The following is a 19048-nucleotide window of genomic DNA, read 5'->3' as shown; positions in this document are numbered from 1 at the left end:
CATCCACACAACGACGCTATTTATTTCGATGTAAAGGGCCCTTTAAATCGATTTCTGTACTCCACCCCGACGAGCGGAGTAGCGCCAAAATCGATTTTAACATTTCGAATTAGGGATAGTGTGGCCGCAATTCGATGGTATTGGCCTCCGGGAGCTATCCCACAGTGCATCATTGTGACCGCTCTGGACAGCAATCTAAACTCGGATGCACTGGCCAGGTAGACAGGAAAAGCCCCGCGAACATTTGAATTTCATTTCCTGTTTGCCCAGCGTGGAGAGCACAGGTGACCACAGATAACTCATCAGCACAGGTAACCATTCAGGCTGATAATCGAAAAAGAGCACCAGCATGGACCGTGAGGGAGGTACTGGATCTGATCGCTGTATGGGGAGAGGATTCAGTGCTTGCAGAACTTCGTTCTAAAAGACGAAATGCAAAAACTTTTGAAAAAATCTCCAAGGGCATGATGGAGAGAGGCCACAATAGGGACTCTGAGCAGTGCCGCGTGAAAGTCAAGGAGCTCAGACAAGCCTATCAAAAAACAAAGGAGGCAAACGGTCGCTCCGGGTCAGAGCCGCGGACATGCCGCTTCTACGCCGAGCTGCATGCAATTCTAGGGGGGGCTGCCACCACTACCCCACCTGTGATCGTGGATTCCGGGTCGGGGATAGTCTCATCAGCGACGCCTGAGGATTCTGCCGATGGGGGAGAGGAGGAGGAGGAGGATGAGGATGAGCTTGCAGAGAGCACACAGCACTCCGTTCTCCCCAACAGCCAGGATCTTTTTCTCACCCTGACTGAAGTACCCTCCCAAGCCTCCCAAGCCAGTACCCAAGACTCTGACCCCATGGAAGGGACCTCAGGTGAGTTTACCTTTTAAAATATAAAACTTGTTTTAAAAGCAAACGGTTTTTAATGATTACTTTGCCCTGAGGACTTGGGATGCATTCGCGGTCAGTTCAGCTACTGGAAAAGTCTGTTAACGTGTCTGGGGATGGAGCGGAAATCCTCCAGGGACATCTCCATGAAGCTCTCCTGGAGGTACTCCGAAAGCCTTGCCACAAGGTTTCTGGGCAGTGTATTCTTATTCCCTCCTCCATGGTAGGACACTTGACCACGCCATGCTTGCAGCAAGTAATCTGGTATCATTGCCTGACAAAGCCTGGCAGCGTATGGTCCCGGTGTTTGCTGGCATTCAAGCAACATCCGTTCTTTATCTTGTTGTGTAATCCTCAGGAGAGTGATATCACTCCTGGTAACCTGGTTGAAATACGGGAACTTAATTAAGGGGACAGAGGTGGCCGTTCCTACTGGGCTGTTTGCCTGTGGCGGAAAATAAATCCTTCCCTGCAGTTAGCCAAGCGCAGATGGGAAATTGGCCCTGAGTTTTTCGCGTTTGGCTAGCAGGGATCTTCCCTGTTACCAGCCACGCGGTGGGGGGAGGGGTACCGTGATCATCCCAGAGAATTCATGGCGGGAGGGGGGCGGCGGCGGGGGGGGTGGTTAGTTTGGTGCCTGCAGGGATCTTCCCTGATACCAGCCACGCGGTGGGGGGGAGGGGTACAGCGATCATCCCAGAGAATTCATGGCGAGAGGGGGGGTGGTTAGTTTGTTTTCTGCTGCTGCTGCTGAATGTTAACAGAAAAACCGCAGCACTCTACAGGCTATGCTTGGTATGTGGGAAAGGAGGGCGCAGAAGCTGTAAAACAATGGCTTACCATGGCCGCATGCAAGCCGAATTCTGTTGCCCAGACCTGTGATCTCTAGCAAAGCCACAGGCACTCAGCATTAAGAGGCAAAATGCGACCTTGCACAGAAATCACATGTGCTATGTAATGTGAATAGTGTTGGTCACCGTGAAAGAGTATAAGCATTGTTCTGCAAAATGTAGCTTTTTAAACAATTCTCTCTTTTTTCCCCTCCCTACAGCAGCTGCAAATTCCTCAAGCCTCCCTCCTCCATCCCGAAGGTTATCACAGATAAGGCGTCGTAAGAAGAGAACGCGAGACGAGATGTTTTCTGAAATTATGGAATCCAGCCGCAGTGACAGAGCTCATCTGAATGAGTGGAAGGAAACAGTTTCAAAGTATAGGAAAGACCAGAGGAGGCAGGATGCAACGCTGGGGCTGCTGCGTGAGCAAACAGACATGCTCCGGCGTCTGGTGGAGCTTCAGGAACGGCTGCTGGAAAACAGACTGCCGCTTCAGCCCCTGTTCCACCCTCTCCCCTCCCCATGTTCCGTATCCTCCTCACCCAGACGTGTAAGAACACGGGGGGGGAGGCTCCGTACACCTTCCCATTCCACCCCAGTAGACAGCCCAAGCAAAAGACTGTCATTTTTTTAACCTTTTCTTTGTGGCTTTTTCCTTCCCAGCAATCCTCCTCCCAAATACCACCCGGGTTCCCTCCCTCTTTTTCTAATCTATTAATAAAGAATAAATGATTTTTAAATGATAGTGACTTTATTTGGTTTGAAAGAAAGCTGGGGGAAGGGGGAGGGTGGGTTCCTTACAGAAAATCAGTCAATAAAGGGGGCGGGTTTTCATGAAGGAGAAACAAACAGATATTTCACACTGTAGCCTGGCCAGTCATGAAACTGGTTTTTAAAGCTTCTCTGATGCACAGCGCTTCCTGGTGTGCTCTTCTAATCGCCCTGGTGTCTGGCTGCGCGTAATCAGCAGCCAGGCGATTTGCCTCAGCCTCCCACCCCGCCATAAAGGTCTCCCCCTTACTTTCACAGAGATTGTGGAGAACACAGCAAGCAGAAATAACAATGGGGAGATTTCTTTGGCTGAGGTCAGAGCGAGTCAATAATGATCGCCAGCGACCTTTTAAACGGCCAAATGCACATTCTACCACCATTCTGCACTTGCTCAGCCTGTAGTTGAACAGCTCCTGACTCCTGTCCAGGCTGCCTGTGTACGGCTTCATGAGCCATGGCATTAAGGGGTAGGCGGGGTCCCCAAGAATAACTATTGGCATTTCAACATCCCCAACGGTTATTTTCTGGTCCGGAAAGTAAGTCCCTTGCTGCAGCCCTTTAAACAGAGTAGTGTGCCTGAAAACGCGAGCGTCATGAACCCTTCCCGCCCAGCCCGCGTTGATGTTAGTGAAACGTCCCTTGTGATCCACAAGTGCTTGCAGCACCATTGAAAAGTACCCCTTGCGGTTTATGTACTCGGTGGCTTGGTGCTCCGGTGCCAAGATAGGGATATGGGTTCCGTCTATCGTCCCACCACAGTTAGGGAATCCCATTGCAGCAAAACCATCCACTATAGCCTGCACATTTCCTAGAGTCACTAACTTTCGTAGCAGCACCTGAGTGATTGCTTTGGCTACTTGCATCACAGCAGCCCCCACAGTAGATTTGCCCACTCCAAATTGATTCCCGACTGACCGGTAGCTGTCTGGCGTTGCAAGCTTCCACAGGGCTATCGCCACGCGCTTCTCAACTGTGAGGGCTGCTCTCATCTTGGTATTCTGGCGTTTCAGGGCAGGAGACAGCAAGTCACAAAGTTCCATGAAAGTGCCCTTACGCATGCGAAAGTTCCGCAGCCACTGGGAATCGTCCCAGACCTGCAACACTATGTGGTCCCACCAGTCTGTGCTTGTTTCCCTTGCCCAGAATCGGCGTTCCATGGATAGAATCTGCCCCATTAACAACATGATCTCCAAAGCACCGGGGCCCGTGGTTTCACAGAATTCTGTATCCGTGTCCATGTCCATGTCAATGTCCTCATCATGCTTGTCGCTGCGCTGCCGCCGCCGCTGCCTCCTCGCCTCGTTTTTCTGGTCCTGGCTGAGCATAAACTCCACGAGAACGCGCGAGGTGTTTACAATGTTCATGACTGCTGTCTTGAGCTCAGCGGGCTCCATGCTTGCCGTGGTATGGAGTCTGCAGTGTTCACCCACCCAGGAAAAAAGGCGCGAAAATGGTTGTCTGCCGTCCGTTGCTTTCATGCAGGGAGGGAGGAGGGAGGGAGGAGGTGAGGCTGTACCCAGAACCACCTGCGACGATGTTTTTTGTCCCATCAGGCACTGGGATCTTAACCCACAATCCCAATGGGCGCGGGAGACTGCGGGAACTATGGGATAGCTATGGGATAGCTACCCACAGTGCAACGGTGCAGAAATCGACGCTAGCCCCGGTACTTGGACGCACACCACCGAATTAATGTGCTTAGTGTGGCCGCATACATTTCGACTTTATACAACCTGTTTTTCAAATCCGAATTATATAAATTCGGATTAATCCCATAGTGTAGACATACCCTATGACACAAAGAGAATTTTTCCATGTTACCTACTATTTGGACTTCCCTAGGGTACCTTTAGTAGGGCACCTGTTCATCCACAAAGTTACTCCAAATATTGCATGAGCATTTGTTTACATCACCATGAGGGTTGCCATTGCTAACTACTGAATCATTCACCATGTTGTCTATTTCCACCATAGCAGTCCCAGTGTAAACTGCAAGTATTGGCATAGCAGCTGCACCCATCCTGTTAGTCTTCCTTACGCAATCCCACAATGCTGCTATCCAGTCTTCAGAGATCCCAGGAATGTGAGTGAATGCTGAGAATTGTGGATACTCAACATATCTGAAAATCAGGCCTGTTGTGCTGTGTCAGGTTCTCCTTTCCTTTTTAAAAAGTTTTAAGCACCGTCCCCAAGTTGAGAAACGATCTCTTCCCAAGAATCCTATTTATACTAAACCACTGGCTCTTTTAGAGCTCTGGTCTGAATTGCCTTGCTTATTTCTGGAGACCAGTTTTTATGGTTGAGGGAAGGAAATCAAATTTGCTTCAGATAATCAGCTTCCCATTTCCATCTTACTTTTTAAATTGTTTTGGACTTTTTAAGCCCTTATGCAGTTTTCCTCTCACCACCATCTAGCTAGGAAGAAGCGAGCAGACACCAATGACACCGGCTCTTGAAAAGATAACAAGATAAGAGAAACAAAAGCAGAAGCTGGAATTTGCAGCCATTCAATTCAATAGGAAGCTGCAGCATTGCATTTTTGGTGCTGTGTGGAGCTTTGTATCAGCAGACCTCCCATTCTCTCATTCCAATGTATCATCTAGCCCTGGGCAAACACTTCTGGATTTGAAGCTGGGTGAATAATTAACATGATTTTTCTGCAAACGTGTAGTTGAATTCTAAATCAAATTGGGTCTGACCAACCTTGAAGTAAGGTTTCTGACATGAAGGTTCAGGACAAAGGTCATATTCCCATGAATGCACTGATATGTTTGTGCCCTGTGAAAATAGCAAACCAGACAAGGAAATGGCTGCTCACAAACATAACTGCAGTTGCCCTATGTGACTGTTTAAATCTGTGGCTCTCATATATATCCAAAAGATAATACCTTCTAGAAAATAGGAACTGAAAAGGTTTACAGTTTCCTAAAATTCCCTCAGTCTGCTTCTTCTTCCATCTTTTTACTGAAATAATTGAAACTCCACTAATTTATTCACTGTTTTTTCCTGTTTTTTTAAATTAGGTCATCTGATCACAGAGCATAAAACATACCTTATGACTTATGTGACAGACTCACAGCTCAGAAATCAACTTGTGAATATTGATGCTTGCAGAAAATAGCCCAAGCAACTCACAGGTAAGTCTCTGCAATACAATCAAACAAATGAATGCAAACTAACAATTTTGTAGAACTTGGGATCTGTTTGTAGAAAAGGGGCTTATTATATTTAGTACCCCCTTCTGGATTCACTTTTTGGTGGTTCTCCATTTTGAGTTTTCTCAGGAGTGGATTGTTCTTTCAACTTGTATTTACATTTCAACATTACACAGCTGGGTGATTTTTGTGATCGGGTCACCTCTTCAAAAAGTAGTGGACTGAAACAACCGATTCATTTCAGACAGATCATTAATCAATCTTTAGATGCTAACTGGTTTTGGTCACAATTGACCTTAACTGGATGTAAACCTGGTGACCTAGAGGTGCAAGCCTCCCAGCATTACACAGACAACAACCTTTTAATGGGTCTGTTTTAGGGCTTAATTTTTTATAAAGCATCAACAGACTTCAGAAGGGCACAAATGTACAAGCTTTGCTGGCTGCCTTGTTCCTTTATGACAACAAACATAAGGCATAGGGAGAAGATATTTTGAAACTTTCATTCAAAATACATTTTAAAATATCTAAACTAAGATCTTAATGATTTCTCCTGTACTATACCGGGTTGATTTGTGCCTGTGTAGTGGAGGCCTATGGTAGTACTTTGTATGGTGATCAATCATAGCCTCTTAGGTAGCCTATTCCTGAGCTGCAACCCCAACAACCTAGTCCCATGGTTAGATCTAAGATAGGTGTTGGCCACTTGGGACATTCTAACTACACCTCTACCCCGATATAACGCGACCCGATATAACATGAATTCGGATATAACGCAGTAAAGCAGTGCTCCGGGGAGGAGAGGGGCTGCGCACTCCAGCAGATCAAAGCAACTTCGATATAACGCGGTTTCACCTTAACGCAGTAAGATTTTTTGGCTCCCGAGGACAGCGTTATATCGAGGTAGAGGTGTATTACTTTCTTTGGGCCTCCAGTTCCAGTGTTAAAGTCTGACTCCTGTACACTGATCTGAGATTAAGGTCCAAAGAATTCAGAGGAACATGTACAGTTCTCTGTGAATTGCTTGCACTGTTTGTTTTTATCACAGTCTTTTGAAATAACAGTTCAGTGCCTGTTTTCTGTTTAGGACCTCGGTATCATTTAGCTCCATACTGGGTTTTTGGTGAGTTTTCATGTTGCCAAGTGGTTGTTTCTCACAAAGAACCCTCCAGACACAATAGGCTTCAAGTGGGAATTTTTAGTAAGGTCTTGATTTTAATATTGTGTGTTTGCTACAACTTGCTGCAAGTTGATCATGTATCAGAACTTTTATCATTTTAAATGATGTTTGACTTATAAAGACAGATTTAGACGGTGTGCCACCTCCCTGAGGAGCTCCTATCAATTACTTACTGAGATGATAGATTCAAAATATTCACATAGCAAAAAAATGGAAAACATAACAGAATTAATAGGTTTTACCATTAATATTGTAATGATTGTTTCTTTCTTGGAGTAAACACATCATCAGTCAGCAGAAACCAAGTTATTTTTTCAGTCTAATTATCTTACTTTTAATTACTATATTTCATTCTTCTAGTTTATTCAACTGATGGTCTATTGGTAGGGTTATTACTCTTGCTCTGATTCTCATTTATTGTACTCTTGATGTAGATAACCTGTCACATCACAAATAATACTGGAGAAAATGGTCATTTATGCTTGACTGCTTCTTTACTAAAATATTTTATGAGGGCTGACTGCTTTATATCATCATATTCTATTACCTATCTGTATTTAAGAAATGGAGACTGTACTTGATTTTAATAAAAGTAATTTGGTAACAGCAACTATATGTTATTCTTCTGATATGTAGTATTATTAGTATATAATCTTATTTTGGAGGTAACATTTTACAGCTTATTTACAGCACTAAGTGAACAGTAGCAATTATTGTTAAATTATTTATTAATTATTATAGTTTAGTCACATGGATCAGATTATTCACATATTATCGACCAACAGGATCAGACTTGAAAGTTAGATTTAACATTTTTTTAACTGCAGCTCAGTTTGTGAGTGTAATAAAACTATAGGTGATCTAGATGTGAGTCACACAGGGAAATAATAATAATTCTGCATATCCTTTCCCACTTTTAGAAATTATTTTGTATGTCTATAGTGCAATCAGAGGAGTGACCAAAGCATGTGTGGACATACCCAAGCTAGCTTTGATATAGTTAGCTCGAGTAACAATAGCAGTGAAAGCTACAGCAGCACAGGCACTATTGAAACCTGGGAAAACTCAATACCTTTCCTGGCTGCCCTTCACAACCTACTCCCACCCTATCTATTATCTCTCATTCACTATTGAAATATTGACTCCAACATCTGATCGGCCCAGGATGCCAGCCTCCATCGCCCACTTGTTAAATTTTCAAACAAGCATGTTAGTGCTTTCTCCCATGCTGCCTTTCACGCTTCAGAGGAGCTCCCTGTAAACAACTGCACAGCTACTTTTTTATCCACCTTCAAAACCTTGTTTAAAATTTTTCTCTGCTGTAAAGTCTACAAAAAAATTGACAACAATTAGGCTGCTAGTGCACTGATGCCACTGCCTATCATAGTGATCAATATTGTCTCAGTTTCCTTGTGTTCTTCTGTGTCCATCTGTTGTATCTTATTTTACCCTTAGATTCTAAGCTCTTTGGGACAGCTACTGTGTCTTTGTTCTTTATCTGTACAGCGCCTAGCACAATGGGGTCCTGGTCTTTAACAAGGGCTCCTTGGTTCTACACCAGGGGTAGGCAACCTATGGCACATGTGCCGAAGGCGGCACGCGAGCTGATTTTCAGTGGCACTCACACTGCCCGGGTCCTGGCCACCAGTCCGGGGGGCTCTGCATTTTAATTTAATTTTAAATGAAGTTTCTTAAACATTTTTAAAATCTTATTTACTTTACATACAACAATAGTTTAGTTATATATTATAGACTTTTAGAAAGAGATCTTCTAAAAACGTTAAAATGTATTACTGGCACACAAAACCTTAAATCAGAGTGAATAAATGAAGACTCGGCACACTGCTTCTGAAAGGTTGGCGACCCCTGTTCTACACTAATGCTAAATAATAATACTTTTTGCAAGCACTGTCTGTGTATTAAACAAGGAAAGCCTTATTAATGGGGAAAGGAACACAGCATTAATTTGGGAATATACAGCAATAATAAATCAACAGTATGTTTATAAGAATAATAAGTAAGACACCACCCACACAGGATTATTAGCAGTAGTTGTTTGCCTCAGTTTTCCTACCTGCCAGTGTGAACATCTGATGGACAAATGTCCCTATCACATGCCACTGCTCTCCTTCCCCTATTCCGCAACCCACTCGTGGCTTATTTAGAAGGACTAGTGATGTCCTAGAGTATGGGAGTGCAGTAGGACAGGTCCATCTCCAGCCCCAGGTCGGTGGTGGTGGGAGGGAATGTTGCCTGACTTCCATCGAGATAGGCCTTGCTACTGTCTCTGCACCATCACCTTTGAATCTTCTCTTGCTGCATTGTTGCCTCTAAGTCATCTCTCTAGCCATGTTGCCAAGTCCAGGTCATAAGACTTCCCCATCTAGGCCAGCTATAGTGATTATAGCTCTAGGGGTGCTGGAGAGTTACTCATTGCCACCACTTTTACATCAGCTCTCATCACAGTGCCAGATCCAGGTCCTTAGCAGAGTTCATTCACTGCTGATCATTAAATTGAGGTGGGGGTTCAGTGCCATAGAAGACCCTGAAGCAGAGTCCTTGCCACCAGGGATTCACTCTTCACCACAACATAGAAGCCCCTTTCCTCTCCTTCCCTGTCTTGTCCAACTCCACTCTCCAGCCATGCAAAACTGAGGTTTTGCTTATGGTGACATCTCATCAGGACATAGTAAGTGTAGGTTTGTTAACCTTTTTATTACCCCTACATGCACATTTGAATCTTAACTAAAAGGACCAAAATGTTCACAGGATGTTGGATAACAAATACGCAAATAAAACCTCGACTCAGTGTATCTCTTATTTTTGTTGACTGTTAGATGGAGGCAGAAAGCCCCTTCCCTAGTGCTCCAGTGCTGCCACAGGCTTGCATCATAATATAAATAATAAATACATCTTGTACCCAGCAGGAGAAGAGCCTTCTAAAAAACCAATAATTTTCATTCAGTATCTAAAGCAACATATGTACAAAATCTAAACATTGTCTTCCCAGATCCCCTGAGAGCAGGACCCTTTTCTAATCAAGTTGAAAATAACAGGCGTTGCAAACTTTTAAAAGGCTAGGAGTATCTGTTGTTCACTTTGAATCAAGGAAATTCTACACGTTGGTTTCCTATTTCTGTTTATAATATGAGTGCCTGTATCTTCCTCTGGAATGCCAGATAGATCAGAGAAAACAAGTAGCTTTGCTTCACAGATAGTAAATAATTTTATCAATATTTTGATAGCCCTTACTTGACAGCTCACTGTATGGCAGCCTCACATCTCAGATATGTATCTCTAAACAGACTCAGCCATGGGATTTAATAATAGACTGGATGTATATACTGTATGTAACCTATGATAAACATTTGTATTACTTGTTAATGGAATTATGGCAATTTTTCCTGTAACTAGCTGCCCTGGGAGATTATGTTCAACAATCCTTGTTAGGTAGAGATAGTCAAAGAATGTACAACATAATTAGCTTCTGTTGTGTACGATGAGAAAAGAATTTGAGCTATCAAAAGCTCAAGAAAAGCAAGCATTAACAAAAAGCAGGCACAGATTATCATAGTATTAAGTTTACAACCATATATATCAGGCAATACAAAAATTAAGTTAACAGAAACATTAAATTGTTCACACTAAAAATATCTAATCTTTTAAAATACAAGGTCTATTATGAGTAATCACTACCGTGAATGTTTTGCAGTCTGATTTGGGGTCAATGGTTCATTGCCAAACCGGGAGGACATATCTAGTGGGGTTTTGCAGGGTCTGTCCTGGATCTGGTACTATTGACTGTTTTAATTAATGGCTTGGATAATGTAGTGAAGAGAATGCTTATAAAATTTGTGGATGGGGTTTAAGCACTTAGGCGGACAGGATTAGAATTCAAAATGATCTTGACAAACTGGAGAATTGATCTGAAATCAACAAGATGAAATTTAAGACAAATGCAAAGTTCTGCACTGAGGAAGGAAAAATCAAATGAACAACTAGAAAATGGGGAATAACTGGTGAGGCAGTAGTAATGCAGAAAAGGATCTGGGAGTAACAGGGGATCTCAAATTGAATATGAGCTAACAATGTAATGTGATGACAAAAACAGCTAATATTTTGGGGTGTAGTAACAGGAATGTCATATATAAGTCGTGGGGTAATTGTTCCACTCTACTTAGCACTGGTGAGACCTCAGCTGGAGTATTGTGTCCGGGTTTGGAAGCCTTACTGTAAGAAAGACGTGGAAAAAATCAAGTATGTCCAAAGGAGAGCAATAAAAATGATAAAACATTTAGAAAATCTGACCTATGAGGAAAGGTTAAATAAAGCTGGATATGTTTAACCTTGAGGAACGAAGACAGAGGGGCCACCTGGGAAGAGTTCAAATATGTTAAGGGCTGTTATAAAGAGGATGGTGATCAGTTGTTCTTCATATCCACTGAAGATAGGACAAGAAATAATCAGCATAATCTGCAGCAAGGGTGATTTAAATTGTATATTAGGAAAAACTTTCTAACTATAAAGGTAGCTAAGTTCTGAAATGGGCTTCCAAGGGAAGTTGTGTAATCCCGGTCAATGGAGATTTTTACAAAGAGGTTAGACCAGGGGTTCTCAAACTGGGGGTCAGGACTCTTAGGGGGGTCGTGAGGTTATTACATGAGGAGTTGCGAGCTGTCACCCTCCACCCCAAACCCCACTTTGCCTCCAGCATTTATAACGGTGTTATAGATTAAAAACACTTTTTTATATATTTAAGGGGGTGGTCACACTCAGTCTTGCTATGTGAAAAGGGTTACCAGTACAAAATCAGAGAATCACTGGGTTAGACAAACATCTGTTCATAATGGTCTAGGTATACTTGGTCCTGCCTCAGCCTGGGGGCGGGACTAGATCAAGGTCCCTTCCAACCCCACATTTATATGATCTATGATACATGAGCACACATGCCCTTTTAGTGATGGGAAAGAATCTTGGTGACAGTAACCGTTTCTGACTGCTTAAAATGGGAAAAATGAAAAGACATTTTGGGGAGTGAAAGTTCATCCCGTCCATCTCGGGACCTACTTTATGGGATTCTGAAAGACTGCACAGGTCTGTCAGCAAACTGACTGGAGAAATGTATTTCCCTGTAATTCCCACTTCAAAATATTTTAAGAAAAAGAACCCCATGCATCTGAAAATTACTTATGGCAAACAGCCATGCTTATTACAACATTCTTAGTGCTGTTTGTACTGTCAAATCACAAATGATGCTAATTAAAACAGCAACTCCCTTCTCACTGTTGAAAAGCAGTGAGCCCATTGCTTCTAAATTCTGAAAGTATGTGTTGAGGTTAAAAACACTCCCTTGCCCCAAGAGACAGTTACAAGAGTAAATATTTTTAGTTTAAAATAGAAATAAACACAATAAGTTACATCAAACCTATTGCTTCCTATTCATCATTCATTACCTGTTTGGCACAAAGAATGAATATAGCAACCTTAGAGATTAACTAATGTCCAATATCACAAAACTCCCACTGATTTCTCCATCTCAGCTTCCCCACCTGCAAAATGAAGATAGTAACATTTGCCTGTCTTTGTATAGTGTTGTGAGAATTAATTAGTTCTATCTGACTTTTTAATGGTGTTCTTGCAGTCCCTAACACTGTAATATCTATGCATTAATATTTATAACATTTTGAAGTTGATAAATGCTGATTCACACTAACAGCCATTGCAAAGTACTGAATTGTGAATTAAGCCCTGATCCTGCAATGCACTCTAGGTAAGCAAACCACTTGAGTGGTTTCATTGTGTTGGGGGGGACTATTTATGTGGGCAAAGTTACTTATATAAGTATCTGTAGAATTGGAGCCTAAAATAGCAAGGATAATATATTGTTAAATGTACTTTGTTAATTTTCATTGACTATTGTACTTTAGTTTTAACATTCATGATAATATTTCATAGCACACAAATAAGCAAATTAATGCAAATATGCATTCAAGTAAAGATACTGTATAGTTTGTAAAAATAGGGAAATTTAGAAGTATAAGACCTCATCATAGCTCTTTGCTGTTAGATTTTTGTTTAGCAGTGGAGAGAGACTACCAATTTTTTGTGTGGTTTAGTGTGGCTCTTGTATTATTATTTCAAAATATCTTCTGTCTACTATGAGTAAATAATTATTCCTATTCTGCGTTTGCAAACCTGTTTCCAGAATTTGACATGGGTAATCTTTATTTAATTTTCATTTGACATAATGACATAAATCTCAGCTAGTATTGTTCCTTTTCTGCTAGAATTTTAATGGACACATGTAAGTATACATCCTCATCTGCTTCAGCCTCTTTGACAGTGCCATTATTGAATAATCCAAGAGATCCTAATTACAGCGGCCCCATGCTACCCTGCCAAGGCTAAATCTGCAAAATATGCTGAGTTAGCATTGTGGAGTTAAAGCAACATCTTCCCCTCAGCGAGAAGAAACTCCTTCCAATTTGGAAGGCGTCAGGAGTTGTGGCTTATGACAGAAGCAGACAGTGGGGAATGTTACAGATTCTGGGTGATCCCAGCAGAGTACCCTTTCTTCTGCCTAACTGTCCAGCATTCCCATTTCACATAGGCCTGGTGTGCACTTCAAATTTAGATTGACTTAGCTGTGTTACTCTGGGGTTTGAAAAATTCACACCCCTGAGTGCCATAGTCTAGCTGACCAAACCTCTGATGTACACATGGATAGGTGGAATTCTTCTGTCATCCTAGCTATTGCCACTCAGGGAGGTAGATTACCTACATGGATGGTAAACCCCTTCTGTAAGCAGTGCTGTAGCAGCCATAGTGTAGACGTGGCCATATAGGAATAGCTGCTAATGAAGCTTTGCTGCCATTAGTTATTATCCTCCATCCTGGCAGTTGCTCCCACCCACACAAGGACCTGGAAGCATAGGGAAGGGCCAGTAGAAGATGCAAAGGAGAAGTTACAAGTGGTATTCATGTGAAAATCCAGCTAATCCCAAGGGGGGGGAGGGAGGGTGTCGTGGAAGGCAGCTGCCACCTCCCACCACCAAAGCTTTAGAAACCTTGCTATGAATGTTTAGAGTGAAAGGATCTCATAACAGGAGGACAGGGTCAGGTAGCAGACCCACTGTTGCCCCTTGTCAGCTTGTTTAGGGACTTTTTCCCCCTATTTTGTTCACTTTTAGAGTATATAATGGATTGGAGCATGTGGCTCAAGATGTGCAATCTTTTAGATCCTGAATATTACTCTGACATATCATAAGAACATGAGAACAGCCATAGTGGGTGAGACCAGAGGTACATCTAGCCCAGTATCCTCTCTCCGACAGTGACCAATGCCAGGTGCTTCAGAGAAAATGAACAGAACAGGGCAATTATCGAGTGATCCAGCCCCTGTCATCCACTCCCAGCTTCTGGCAATCCGAGACTAGGGACACCCAGAGCATCGTGTTTCATCCCTGACCATCTTGGCTAATAGCCACTGATGGACCTATCATCCATGAATTTATCTAATTCTTTTTTGAACCCCATTCTTTTTTGGCCATCAAAACATCCCGTAGTAATGAGTTCCATAGGTTGGCTGTGCATTGCGTTAAGAAATATTTTCTTTTGTTTGTTTTTAAACCTGATGCCTATTAAGTTCTTGTGGTTGACCACAAGAGTTAGTTTTACGTCAATAGGCACATACTTGACTTTTCTTGGAACCTGCATCCTACCAAATCTAGAATAAATGTGGTTTTAATGTGTTTTCTCATGATGACTCTATCATTTGCTCGGAGTCACTATTCTTCTGAAATTACATTCAATTAATTACTTAGTAGCAGAAATAGTATGAACATGACTGGTGTAAAGAAAGAGTGATGGTTTCCAGCTACATTGTGATGACCTTTGTCATGTGACTATAGTTCGCTTTTGGATTAGGTTGAAGCCCTCAGACCTTTCATATTTGTTGACAAACACATTTCAGAGCTTGTTTTTTGTGTGGAGCCTTTTGTACCAAACTCTGCATTTTTGTACAGCTTTGGTCACCATCCATATGGAACTTAATATAAACAACACAATGCCAGCAGATTGAGGGAAGCAATTATTCTCCTCTAGTCGGCACTGATGAGGCCATATCTCGAGTATTGTGTCCAGTTTTGGGCCCCCCACTACAGAAAGGATGTGGACAAATTGGAAAGAGTCCAGCAGAGTGCAATGGAAATGATTAGAGGGCTGGGGTACATGACTTATGAGGAGAGGCTGAGGGAACTGGGGTTATTTAGTCTGCAGAAGAGAAGAGTGGGGGGCGGGGATCTGATAGCAGCTTTCAACTACCTGAAGCGGGTTCCAAAGAGGATGGAGCTAGACTGTTCTCATTGGTAGCTGATGACAGAACAAGGAGTAATGGTCTCAAATGGCAGTGGGGGAGGTATAGGTTGGATATTAGGAAAAACTTTTTCACTAGGAGGGTGGTGAAGCACTGGAATGGGTTACCTAGGGAGGTGGTGGAATCTCCATCCTTAGAGGTTTTTAAGGCCCAGCTTGACAAAGCCCTGGCTGGGATGATTTAGTTATGGTTGGTCCTACTTTGAGCATGGGGTTGGACTAGATGACCTCCTGAGGTCTCTAATATTCTATGGTTCTGTATGTCTTTCAGGAACAGAGTTTTTCAAGGTTATTGATTGGAAGTCACTGTGCAAAAGTACCTTGCAGAACAGATAGAATTTTGATTTTTTTCTTTGTTTTCATTGATATCAGGCCACATAGAGGGACTGGTTACTTCTATTACCTTGATGTATTAACCAGAGTGTTTTCATGGGACCTATTGCTTTCCTTCTTTTCTTTATGTTTTTCACACTTGTTCCAGCTCAGAACCATATGGTTATTCCTGTGTGAGTGAATATGTTAGTTTGATTAACTCCAGAAAATTGTATAAATGGTCTGCCCCTGCAATTTTTGTTCAAGCAAAATTCCCATTTGGAGACAAGATCAGTTGGTTATAAGCAATGCAAGGCATAACAGAAGCAAGGCAGAGGTCCTAGAAGAAATTACGCTAGAGCCACAAAGGTAAGTTGTGCAGCCTCTGGCACAATGGGATCCTGATGCATGACAAGGGCACCTGGGCACTAGGGTAGTACAAATAAATAATTATAATACTAACTGCCACTTTAGGTGCCCAAGTCCAAAATTTAGATACTCAATACCCCTGCTCAGCTGCTGCCTAATTGTGTAGGCAACTAAATTTCTGCCAGTGTACATGTGCAGAGCCTCTGGAGTCCTAACACTATAACACTGTGAAGTTGCTCAGTGCCTAAACCCTGGGGTTCACAAACCCTAGGCATTCCCCATATATCACCTATGTGGCCTGATCCAGTATCTGGGCTCTGAGCATGCCAACCCCCCCACAAAATGGGATGGTGGTCCTTTATACCCAATAACCCAGAGGTTAGAGCACTCACCCAGCCTGTGGGAGACTCAGGTTCAAATCTGCATTCTGCGTGATTTGGCACAGGGACTTCAACTCTGGTCTCTCACCTCCCAGGTGAGTGCTAGGCTACAGGATATTCTGGAGTGAGTTTCTCTCCATCTCTCCTGTTGAAACTCTTTCACTTTGTATAAAATACTTAAATATTCATTGGGCCAGAGAGAGAGTGAGAGGCTCTATAGTCTAGTAGTTAGCATGTTCACCTGGGAGACCAGATTCTAGTGCCTGCTCCATGAACACACGACTGACCACTGGACAGCCAGGTACAAGAGGGGGCACACCATCACCTCTTCCTCAGTTCCTCACAAGGAAGTGCTGACCTAGCTCCAGGAGAGGGTTTATGGCTGTCAATCCTGAGTAGAGATAAGCACCTCCCTCCAGTCCAGAGTTAGGTGCCTAAATACATTTGAGGGATGGGACTTACGCTCTACCCCTCTCCTCGGCATTTTCTACTAGCTAAATTAGCTTGCTGCCTTCTTGGAATCCCATTCTTAGGCGCCTAACTATCCCCATGTATTGTAAAAGGCACCTAACTTGGGCACCTAACGCAGGGTTCTGAGTTCCACTGGGTGACGGGGTGCCTAAAAGTTAGGTGTTGTAATGCTGATCCTAACTCCCTTTTGTGGATCTAGCCCTCAGCTTGCAAGATCTATTCCTGTATTGTACTGGTATGACAACTCTGTACATGGAGGGTTATTCTAGCAGGCACTATTTTTATATACTGTATCTTGCTTCCTTTGGCTGACCCAGCATGTAGCTTTTTCTTCACCATCATAGACTCATTTTCAGGTGAGGTTAATTTTTAATGTGTTCTATACACTATATGACATTTACCTATGAAAGAGCACTCTGAGATGCAGAGGAATCCTTTTAGAGAATTCAGATAAAGTGAAATTCTGTTTATACTGAAGTAAAATAAACATCCCTAAATGTTTTGGTACGTTGCAATGTGTGTGTTGAAATTCCAGTTACAGTGAATATTCACTGACACTGAACTAGTTTCGGAGTGCGGGGGAAGGGGGGCAAAGAAGGAGACTTCACTGTAACATGGTGTCACCTATCTTAGGGACTGTGAGGACACTCTCAGAGAGCAGATCTTCTGTCTGTCACCTCCAGTCTGAGAGTTTAGACCACATGGTCCACTACCCAGTCCCTGAGACCAGTGACTACCTCTCAGATTTCCCTCATAGCTTAATCACAGCTTTCTCAGAAAAACACCCTTTCTCAGAACTCCACCCAAAAGTATGAGCCTTCTGGTTTACTTCTTTAAGAGGAGCATGTAAAGGTATAATGGTTAACATGCACACAGACAGTTTCTGCATAAGATTCTAAGCCACAGTTGATCTTTCTTCAATAGCAAGAGAAAGGCCCAGATCTATACAAAAATAAACCCTATCTGCATTTTCCTGCCTCAATTTCCTCACCACTATGAAGTATTCTTTGGGCTAGGGTCAGAGTCCTTTGGGACCATCCAATGCCCTTTATTGCAATGGTGTCCTGAAACTTGGAGACTTCTGCCCCAGCTCACCTCCTCTGACCTTGGCCAGTTTGTCTCCTTCTCAAACTTCCTGTATGGCTTGTAGTCTTTCCCCTGTGAGTCCTTTTAGAACCTTTCAGTAGCTTGGTCTGGTGATTCCCAGGCCAGCTTTGATAGATGATTGCAGGCCTCTACCAGGTGACATCATTGCCAGCTATCCTCTCCTCTTAGAAACCATTTCTTCTGGCTAGAAGCCACTCTCTTGTCTAGGACAGTGGTTCCCAAACTTTATCGGGTCACATACCACCTTCTTAAAAGAATGATGATTGAAGTACACATACAAATTTATCCTTTTTGTGCACATTTATTTAGGCCTTAATAGGCTTAATTTATGTTGTCATGGTGCCTAGAGTGGCTCACAGCTAAGAATGCCAAACTCAGAACAGACTGTCAGAAAATAGGGCAGACATCCCAAACTGGTGGTATATTCTATCATTAGATTTCACCAAGCCAGTAACAAAAGTGTACTCCAGTATCACAATATCAGTTTTACCATGGAGTCACCAACAGTCCCCTTAGGCATTCCAGTCTGTTTTTACCACCCAGACAAACTGGACTTTATGCTGAAAGGTTATTAAAACCAAGTTAATCACATATTAGCCCTCTGTGGCTCGAAATAACCTAGCCACTTACCCCCAGGTCAAGGTATACTTCAGATCTCACCAAAGACAACACTGTAGCCAGTTCTATAGATTTATTAGCTAAGAAAAAAGAGAGTTATTGAGAAGTTTAAGCAGATAAGCTACATTTCAGGTGAACCAGAATTGCAGTACAAATGATGCAGAGATATGTCTGTTTGCTTTCCATAGCTTTTCGGGGTTTCCCAAAATAGTTTTGGGGTCCTCTGTCCAATTGCTTAAGGTTCCCCTGTGAGAACCCAAGCAGTTCAGAGATGAAGAATCACTCCCAGGATCCAGTATCTTCTAGTTGAAACAGTCTAGCAAGTTGAAAGGCATCTTTAGCACATGGGCTTTCATGAATAGCAAATGCAGACAGTCTGTGATCCTCTTTGTTGTTTAATGTTCAATAGGCCATTCAGATAATGCATTTAGTAACAGCCATTCAGACTACTAAGATGGTGTATCAGTAGTTGCAATGTAAATCAACAAGTTTCAGATAGATGGAGGCAATAACATTAGCATTTCACTTGTTTTCATGCATGAAATAAATCTTCATCTAGATTCTAATAGGTATTCATAGTATAAGAAGTTCTTCTTCCAG

At 42.7% G+C, this 19048-nt stretch overlaps 1 protein-coding gene across 16 annotated transcripts in view; it reads left to right on the top strand.

The window, feature by feature from the left end:
* The window catches only part of PRLR (prolactin receptor), a 341587-nt gene that overhangs the window by 20945 nt on the left and 301594 nt on the right, over nt 1-19048 (top strand). For 7 of the 16 annotated variants that reach the window (XM_042845475.2, XM_042845470.2, XM_042845469.2 and 4 more), the window contains 2 exons: nt 4458-4566; nt 5507-5620. The gene's annotated coding sequence lies outside the window, so the exon portion shown is untranslated. Of the gene's footprint in view, nt 1-4457; nt 4567-5227; nt 5397-5506; nt 5621-19048 lie in introns of those variants that run through there. The other 9 variants (XM_065598854.1, XM_065598855.1, XM_024108364.3 and 6 more) reach the window with 2 other exon arrangements.

Source organism: Chrysemys picta, chromosome 6, assembly GCF_011386835.1.
Source record: "Chrysemys picta bellii isolate R12L10 chromosome 6, ASM1138683v2, whole genome shotgun sequence".
In the NCBI taxonomy this organism is placed as follows: domain Eukaryota; kingdom Metazoa; phylum Chordata; order Testudines; family Emydidae; genus Chrysemys; species Chrysemys picta.
This window is presented reverse-complemented; position numbering and strand designations above follow the sequence as displayed.